Source organism: Macrobrachium rosenbergii, chromosome 5 (assembly GCF_040412425.1).
Source record: "Macrobrachium rosenbergii isolate ZJJX-2024 chromosome 5, ASM4041242v1, whole genome shotgun sequence".
NCBI classification, from domain to species: domain Eukaryota; kingdom Metazoa; phylum Arthropoda; class Malacostraca; order Decapoda; family Palaemonidae; genus Macrobrachium; species Macrobrachium rosenbergii.
The window spans coordinates 39,135,490-39,145,489 of NC_089745.1; the positions used below are offsets into that span (position 1 = coordinate 39,135,490).

General features: G+C 35.7%; 1 protein-coding gene across 1 annotated transcript in view; it reads left to right on the forward strand.

Annotated features, from left to right (window-relative positions):
• Positions 1-1,417: 1,417 nt before the first annotated feature.
• The window catches only part of LOC136838687 (uncharacterized), a 359,996-nt gene continuing 351,413 nt past the window's right edge, over positions 1,418-10,000 (forward strand). Inside the window, 1 exon segment of the mRNA XM_067104090.1 lies at positions 1,418-2,711. The gene's annotated coding sequence lies outside the window, so the exon portion shown is untranslated.

Consider the following 10,000-nt stretch of genomic DNA (forward strand, 5'->3'; position numbering starts at 1 on the left):
TTACTTGTGGATTCGTCCTGCCCTGCGGCGTTCGCTTAGCCATAATACGATAAAGTCGATAAAAATGCACTTGAAATCTGTATGATATTGGGCAGCAGACGTCGTGCTCAACAAACTTGACATTCTGTTGGCGTCGGTCCAGCCATGAATGAAAAGATATAGAGGAGGGGTTAACCTGTTCGGCATTTCGTTTCAAGGAGCCGACCGCGGTGAGAGAGAGAAAGAGAGAGAGTTCATATGAGCCTATGAGACTAAAATACGCACACACTCTCTGGAGAGAGAGAGAGAGAGAGAGAGAGAGAGAGAGAGAGCACAGTCCCATACGAGACTAAAAGACGTACTCACAAACTTTTAAGAGAGTGAGAGAACAGAGTTCCGTATGAGGCTAAAAAACGAGGACAACACACGAGAGAGAGAGAGAGAGAGAGAGAGAGAGAGAGAGAGAGAGAGTAGTTCACTATGAGACTAAAAGACGTACGCACACACACACACACACTCTAGATCCCACGGCTATACTACAACCTCTCTTTAGGCCTACGCTCTCGTAGTATCCTAAAGAGCCTCCCTTTGAACTCGCGGTCTTCTTGCCTCTTTTTTTTTTTTTTTTTTATTTCCTTCTTCAGGCAACGCAAACCTTCCCTGGCATCTTCCGTAGCCGTTGTGGATAGTTCGTTATTCATCGTTTTCCGAAGGTCGACATCCCCGGATGCTATTGTAAAATATCTTTCTTTAAAAAAAAATCATCCCCATAACTACCCTTTTTTCTTTCGCGTACTTTGTCTTTGATGTTCCGTTCCTGTGTGTAAGTAAGGCTTGGCATAATGTATGTGTATACGTGTGTGTGCGTTTAATTCGCCGTGTGCGTGAGAACGGTGCTCCAGACGACGCACGTATTACACCACGATGTGATGCAAAGTACCGCCATACCTCCATCTTCCATTCTGTTTTTGTAGCTCTCGACTTTGATTTTGGGTACGTCGGCATAATATGGGTACTGAAAGTATCATTTAAAGCTAAAGAAAATGTCATTTCTCGACGTCGCTGTCATTCGACTGTAGAAGTGCAGATGGAGAGATCAAATTCCTCCGAAGTTCTCATCTGGACCCAGGACGGAGATGGCGGGAAGGGGGAGAGTACGATTGTAAACACAATGTGTTCATTGCTGCGACCCTTTTCCCCTTTGAGAATACGTCGAAGAATGGACGATTTCTTCATCTGATCTCCGACGGGAGCGTAGAATACCAGGCAATTTCATACATACAGAGGGAAATGCGTAAAACACCGGGTCTGATGGTTCTACCATGTGACTGGTCGCCATTTTCCCCTCCCGTCTAACTTCCCCCATCGGCTCTTCCTCCTGGGTCCTTCCCCCTCTCCACACCTCCAACCCCTCCCCTCTCCCATCTGTAGTGTAAACACAACATTCAGTACATGTCTAGCTCCAGTGGAGGAAGGTTATCGCCGGCGTGCGCTCCGGCCGATATGATTTAAATTAAATGTCATCTGACACACAGTGGTGGAATTAGTGATGCCGTGGATTGTGCCTGCGCGCTCGCATACGAAGGAAGTGATCGGAGGTCGATCAGCGTCGACCCTCGTCCCGGAATCTCGATTTTAAGTTCGAATTTGTTCCGCGCACACTCGCGCTGATCATCTGTTTAAGAGAGACTAGCGTAGTATTTTTAGCGTGCGCACTCACACTCACACACAGGAGGAGAGGGACTCTTTCTCTCTCTCTCTCACACACTCTCTCACTCTATCTCTCTCTTACTCTTTCACTCACTCTCTATCGACGCTAAAATGAGTGCATGTAAACTTGCGTTACTATAACAAGTGTAAAGTGGATCTTCTTGACGAGTGTCGTCTGCGAGGAATAATAATAATAAATATAAATAAATAGTTAACGGTCCCCCTCTCCCCCCCTGTCTCCCCCTCCCGAGGGTGAAGTTGCATGAAGTCGGCGTCACGGTTTGTGTGTTATAATAGCGAACGCTAAGAATAGAATAAAAAAGAAAAAAAAGGAAGAAGTCGACCTGAATGAAAATATATAGAACGTCGACACGCATGGATCACGCAGTGTGAAATAAAAAAAAATAAATTCGGCTGTTTGGTGGCTGTTGGCTGTTGGCCCAGCCCCTCCCCCCTCCCCGTTCTCTCTCTCACTCTCCGTCGAGTGCCACACCGCTCTGGAATAAGTGTTTGTGCGTGTGTTTGTGTCCAGGAGGAAATATTGTTTTTGAAACTGACCTAGACGGGATAAGAGAAGTTATTGCGTCATCGAGGTTTGACCCAGCCAGGTGGGTGGTGGAGCCGCCGTCAAATTTGGGATATAAAAATATATATATATAAATCATTCCTGTATATTAAATATATATATAATAATCCATCAGAACAGTGCTTGGAACAATTTGAAATTAAGTAGGTTGTGGTGTTTGTGCAGTGATTATCATTAAGGAAGAAAAGTCTAAAAATTTTGGGCTGTTTAAAAAGAGGATTAGGTTATCGGACTTTTCGCTACCTTACTAGACGCGATAGCGATAAGTTCTCGAGGAGAAAAAGCGGGAGAGAAAGTGAACTTCTCTTCGTCTTCTACCTCCTCCTCCTCCTACTCCTCCTCCACGCCCGTGCTGGGAGAGTATGTGATCGCGGGCGTGGGTGTTGAGAAACAGCCCCGCCCATACCACTCCCTGTCTACTTCTACTTTAATAAAGGTAAGGAAAGGAGAAAATCTCTCTCTCTCTCTCTCTCTCTCTCTCTCTCTCTCTCTCTCTAATGGGCGTTCTGACCTTTAGACTGCACCACGTATGTTATAGACCGTTTAGGTCACTCGTCGTTGACGCCCGCGCTTTTTAGTGTGTAAGTACAACAGGAAATTTATGGCGAAATTACTAGTATTAATAAATTATTAAGTAATAATGTCGTGATGATATTTATAAATTTAAATGTAAAAAAAATTAAAGTAATTCCGCTAATCCGTATCTTTCCTTTTTTTTATCTGTTCATTGATAAATTTATTGAGGTTTTATCACTCATATAGCCTAGTCACTGGTTAGTATATATATATATATATATATATATATATATATATATATATATATATATATATATATATATATATATATATATAGGCTACTTGTTATTTTTATTGTTAACGAGGATTTAATCCTGCTGTATATATAATAACGTTGCTGTCGTTTCCAGTGGTCGTAGTGTATATTACGAAGACGTGTAAAAGTGGATTATTTTCCTTAGTAATGTATTAATTGCTTATAATTCGCAGCAAGTTACATCCAGTAAATAAGTGAATTCATGATTTCAAATTAGTTTGTTTTTTTTATATACTAGAATTATAATTATGGCAGAGTACATTCATAACGGAAGCTTTCTTAATGAGAAAGATTATATATATATATATATATATATATATATATATATATATATATATATATATATATATATATATATATATATATATATATATAGCCTAGTCTATATGATAATATGATATTTGTGACGAACACGCTTGACTTTTTATCGTTATATAAACACAAATATATTCAAGTATTAATATTGAGCAGTGAATATTATTACTCGTAAGTTAAGCCTTTCGTAAAATAACCCGACATATATGATTATCCATATGCTTATTATTTCGTTGGCTTCATTATATTAGTAGGTTAATGATGAGATGTTTCATACTATTTGTAGAATAGATAGCAAATATATATATATATATATATATATATATATATATATATATATATATATATATATATATATATATATATATATACGTTGTATAGGCTATATATATATATATATATATATATATATATATATATATATATATATATATATATATATATATATATATATATATATATATATATATATATATATATATATATATATATATATATGTATGTATGTATGTATGATGTGTTATATGTATGTATGTGTGTGTTGCACTGTATGCTAGACCTTTACATGAATACATTCACACATATGTGCACATTTGTCTCTGGGTTTAAACTTGAATAATACTTATAATTTTTAGTACTTAAATATTTATGAGGGGTATTTATAATTTTTACTACTTAAATGATTGTAAAGATTACATTTATAATTTTTACTACTTTAGTATTTATGAAGGAACTTCCTGTGACTCGTTACGACTACCACTATGTTTTTTGCGAGAGGCTCACATTGTTTTGATTTTATAGTTCCAGTAATTCATGTTCCTTATGCAATTAGGCGTATTTGTTTTTATAGGCCTAATTTAGTATAGTATCTGATTGTGATATTTGTTACAAGCATTTAAACTGACAACGACTCGTGGTTTTTGCATGGTTCTTATTTGGTGCTTAAATTATACTTTTAACATTCTACCGTTGCATTCCACGCTGTCTTGTTCAGTGAATGGGTCAAGAAAATAGGCCTACGTGTAAAACGCCACCCCATTTAGGATTTGTGTTGGTTATCGACATTAGGATGATACATAGGACGTTTAGAATGATATGACCGTAGTCACTCTATCATAGTGTATATCAATTATTCTATAAGTATCATGGACTATATAGGCGTACTGGTCATATGGAGACAATTTTTCCGGTCGAGTTGAATCTTCTGCTTAATTTTTCTTAAATACGTGTTAATTGTTGTTGTTGTTGTTGTTATTATTATTATTATTATTATTATTATTATTATTATTATTATTATAATTTTTTTGGTCTATCACAGTCATCCTATTCGACTGGGTGTTTTTTTTCTTATAGTGTGGGGTTCCTGGTTGCATCCTGCATCCTTAGGAGTCCATCACTTTTCTCACTATGTGCGCAGTTTCTAGTAGCACACTTTTCTGCATGAGCCCTGGAGCTACTTGGGCTTCTAATTTTTCCAGATTTCTTTTCAGGAATCTTGGGATCGTGCCTAGTGTTTCTATGATTATGGGTACAATTGCCACTGGCATAGGCTATTCCATATCCTTCTTATTTCAATTTTCATGTCTTGATACTTATAAGTTTTTTCTCTTTCTTTCTCAAATACTCTGGTGTCCCATGGTATTGCGACATCAGTGAGTAATACTTTTTTCTTGATTTTGTCAATCAACGTCACGTCTGATCTATTGGCACTTATCACCGTATCTGTTCTGATACCATAGTCCTATGGGATCTTTGCCTGATCGTTTTCTTTCACTCCCTCAGGTTGGTGTTCGTACCACTTATTACTGCAAGCTAGCTGGTGTGTCTTGCACAGGTTCCAGTGGAGGGCTTTTGCTACTGAATCATGCCTCTTTTTGTACTGGTTGTGTGCAATCGCCGGTCATTCGCTTGCTATGTGGTTTATGGTCTTGTCTTTCATATTGCACTTCCTGCATGTGGGTGAGATGTTATTTCCATCTATTGTTGTTTGGACATATTTGGTTCTTACGGCCTGATCTTGTGCCGCTGTTAGCATTCCTTCAGTTTTCTTCCTGAGTTCTCCCCTCTGTAGCCATTGCCATGTTTCATCGCTGGCCAGTTCTTTTGTCTGTCTCATGTATATACTTTTCGTGCATTGATTTGTTCTGCCATTCCCTTGTTTTGTTTTTCATTTTCCTGCCTCTATATTTCTGGGTCTTCGTCTACTTTTATCAGCCCTTCTTACCATGCACTCCTTAGCCACACGTCTTCACTGGTTTTCAGATATTGCCCCAGTGCTCTGCTCTCGATGTTGACGCAGTCCTCTATGCTTAGTAGCCCTCTTATTATTATTATTATTATTATTATTATTATTATTATTATTATTATTATATTATTATTATTATTGTAAGTAGTTGTGCAGCTTTGCCGTTACTTCTTTACTCCTTTCCATATTCATAACAAGTTGATGTGGTCGTTGATATTGGCCTAGTGCCTTTGCTAATACATTATTGGCACTTCAGTTAATGCGAATATGTATAAATATTTAATACACCATTTGTTTGAAGAAGTAACTCGGACATTTTATGTAGATGATTCCGTACATTGAAGTGCTGGTTGTATATCCGGTATTATTGAAAGTAAACGAGGTAGGCCTATAATGTTTTCGTTTCTTACCTTCTCCCCCATCAAAAATTGCTGCTCGTTAGTGGTTGACAAGGATTGTTGATACAACCCTAGAAATAATTTATTTCAGTGGTATGGAAATGTAATTAAAAGAATAGTAAATAGACGTTAAGAAGAAGAAAAGGTGTTATTCTAGGTCTGAGTTAGGCCTATATAGTCTTATAGATTATGTGCGAAGAAAGCTGATCTTTTTTGCATTCGCCATTTAAAAGAATTAAGTAGACAGTAAAAAAAAACTAGGTGTTCTTTAGGTCTAATTTATATTTAGTCTTATAGTCTAGGCCTATGTGAGAGGAAATTGGTCTTTTCTTCTGTCGTCATTCACTTGATATAAGGAATCTGCTAAACCAGACTTTAGGGTAGAGTAGGCTATTGCAGAAAGATGGGTGTCAGTACGTAATCGGAGAATGATTCTGCAGAAGGAAAATTAAAGCTCTTAGTGTGATTCATTAAAAGTCTTGAATTTCGTGACGTGGCTTGCTAGGGTTGGCTCATATGTTAATTTATTATAAGCCTTGTATAGAAGTGACTCTGTGGATTGAGCGAATTTTTAGAAAGGACAAGAGAGAATGACATATCCCAACTGGGCGCCTCCTCCATCATTAAATGCTCGCTAATGGCATCAAACTCATTCCCCAGCTGGGGCAACCAATGATTAGCCGTGGCCTACTTCAGTAAATCTATGAAGTATTGCTGCTACGGGGTAGCTTTATTTTGGGTAGATGTTGGCAGCTTAGTATCGAGAACACATGACTTTGAATAGGCATATACCTTCTAATTTTGCAACGTAAGTTCGTTCAGTTTCAGGAGGTGATTACGTGTAGTAATTATATATAAGAAGTTAGAGGTGTTGTACAGTAAATGTCCAGAAATGCGTAACGCAAGACTCATATGCTTGCTGTTGTGCTTTTAGATTGCTCACGTTGTGTCACACTAATGAAGAGATTGACAACCCTCTCATTAGCTGATGAAGATGGTCTTAATATAGCTCTTGCTTATCACCAGTTGCGGGAGTTAATTTAGACGGTCTTCAAGGAAGGAATAACACGGTGTAATATTATTCCCTTGCCGGGTGCTGCCGCGGAAGTTCCCGTTTTCCTTAGGGGAAGTTTTTTTTTTTTTTTTTATTTGGGGGCCCGGAATGCCTCCTTATTGAGTTTCGTTTTTTTTTTTTCATGTCAGTGGACCTTCAACTGAATCATTTCTAAATGCCAAGTTTCTTTTCTGTTTAGGTTTGTGTTCAATTATTGATGTATTTTGGGGTCGGGGACTACGGCTTAAAAATAAAATCGTCCATATATCGAAATGTAATTGAATATCAAGTTACACTTTACAAGTTGTTTTGTATGGTAATATCCTTATACTATGTAGATTGATTAATTGATTTTTTTGTAACACATTCCTTTTTAAGTACCAACAGGTAAAAAACCCTCCAGTCGAACCAGTTTTCACACCTGGGTCTAGGCTAATCCAACCGTGCAAGTGATGCTGTTTTGACAGTCTAGTTCAGTCAGTTCCTTCTTCATCTCACACGTATCGTCCTTGTATTTTTTTCTCTAGTTCCTTCAAAGTATTATTTTTATAAATTATTCTTTATTGATAAGGGTTAATCATTTACTAAATTCGGTAAGAGGACTTAGGTTTCTGTTTTGGGACCTGCAGGCTACTAATTATATATATATATATATATATATATATATATATATATATATATATATATTTATATATATACATATACAGTACTGTATATACATACTGTATACAGGCTACTAATATATATATATATATATATATATATATATATATGTATACACACTCTATATATATGTATATGTTTGTGTATATATATATATACATACACAAATATATATACACACACACACACACAAATATATATATATATACATATATATATATATACATATATATACATATACACATATATATATATATATATATACACACATATATATCAGATTAAGAGTTTGGACTCCAAACAACCATTCCTCTGTTGTCCCGTTGTTTTTAGCCTAATTTTTCTGTCATTCTTTGTATGTACCTCTTGACGTTGTTTACTTTTAGTGTGTTTTTATCATTGATGCTGAAAGGTTGGTTGTGTGGAGCTGTTTTTAGCTGTATATAGTTTTATGATTATATGACTTTTGCTTTTCGTTGTATGTGTTGTGTTCGTTCTTTATATATATATATATATATATATATATATATATATATATATATATATATATATATATATATATATATATATATATATATATATATATATATATATATATATATATAAATATTATATATTATATATATATATTTAAATTTTTTACCGACATATTTAAAAGTTCATTTCGTTATTTATAATTTTTTGTACTTATAGTAATTTTACAGTTAAAATTGTTTTAGCTTTTTCGACTATTGGATCCTATAATCAGCTCTTATTTTACGTTAACATATAGGCTATTTTATTTTGTAGAAAATCCCTGAAGATGTGGCGATGTTGTCACGAAACGTAGGATTAAAACAAAATGCGTATCTCATTGTATTCCTGCCCTTAATCTGCTTCATCGTATATATGATTATATATATATGTATATATATATATATATATATATATATATATATATATATATATATATATATATATATATATATATATATATATATATATATATATATATATATATATATATATATATATATATATATAGAGAGAGAGAGAGAGAGAGAGAGAGAGGTGGTATTAAATCGTGGTAAAATGTGACTTGCAGATCTAATTTTTAATTGGAAAACTTGTGTTTATAATTCTTTATCCCACAGAAAAGAATTAAAAAAAGCTTTTTAAACTTTTTGTATATTAAGTTTACTGTATGTCAGGACTTCTTTTGAGAAAAAAAAACGTTTTGTACATGTAACTCACTATATATCTTTGCTTAAACCATTTCTTCCCAGTTAATGACCGTCCGTGGAAAAATATATATATATATATATATATATATATATATATATATATATATATATATATATATATATATATATATATATATATATTTATATATATATATATATATATATATATATATATATATATATATGTATATATATACATATATATATATATATGTATGTATATACATGTAGCCTATATAGGCTGTGTGTGTGTGTGTATATATAGCTGCGTAGGCGTAATGGCCTCAGGCAAAATAAACGGTTTGTAGAAATTCAAAAGGCTGACTTTCATGATTAGCCTACACCTTGATTAACGGCAATTGGCTCTCTCTCTCTCTCTCTCTCTCTCTCTCTCTCTCTCTCTCTCTCTCTCTCTCTCACCAAATCAGGAACAGCGCTCTCCTCTCTCTGCAACGACCATGTCACAGGCTATCAAGCATGCAGTCGACAGCCTCCTAAAGGTCAGAGTTCATAGACTGATGGAAAAGGGGAGAGGGGGGGTTGGGGGATGTGGAACCCCCGGGGGGAGAAGGGGAGTGAGAGAGGAGGCTCGTGAGGGGGAAGGGGGAGGAGGAGTATGGAGTGTGGAACCAGGGGGAGAGGGAGTGAGAAAGGTGGAGGATGGGGGTGCCGTGCATGTATCTGGATCGGATGATGGGGGCAGCGAAGGAGAGAGAGAGAGAGAGAGAGAGAGAGAGAGAGAGAGAGATGGGGAGGGGTGGGGTTTGTTTCGGTGGTTGCTTGTGGGATGGTCGGCGAGCATTGACTTAGCTTCCCGTTCATTCTTTCAGGAGTATTTTGTTAAATTTCGAGTTGCTGATTTGAGAATTGGCCTGATTCTGAGTGCAGATCATTCCTCTGATTTTTATTAAACCCTTCCTGTGATGCGTAGGACTATATGATTTGTTTTAACGTTCTTGCTTGCTGTTGATCACTGCTATGCAGTAAATGTGCCT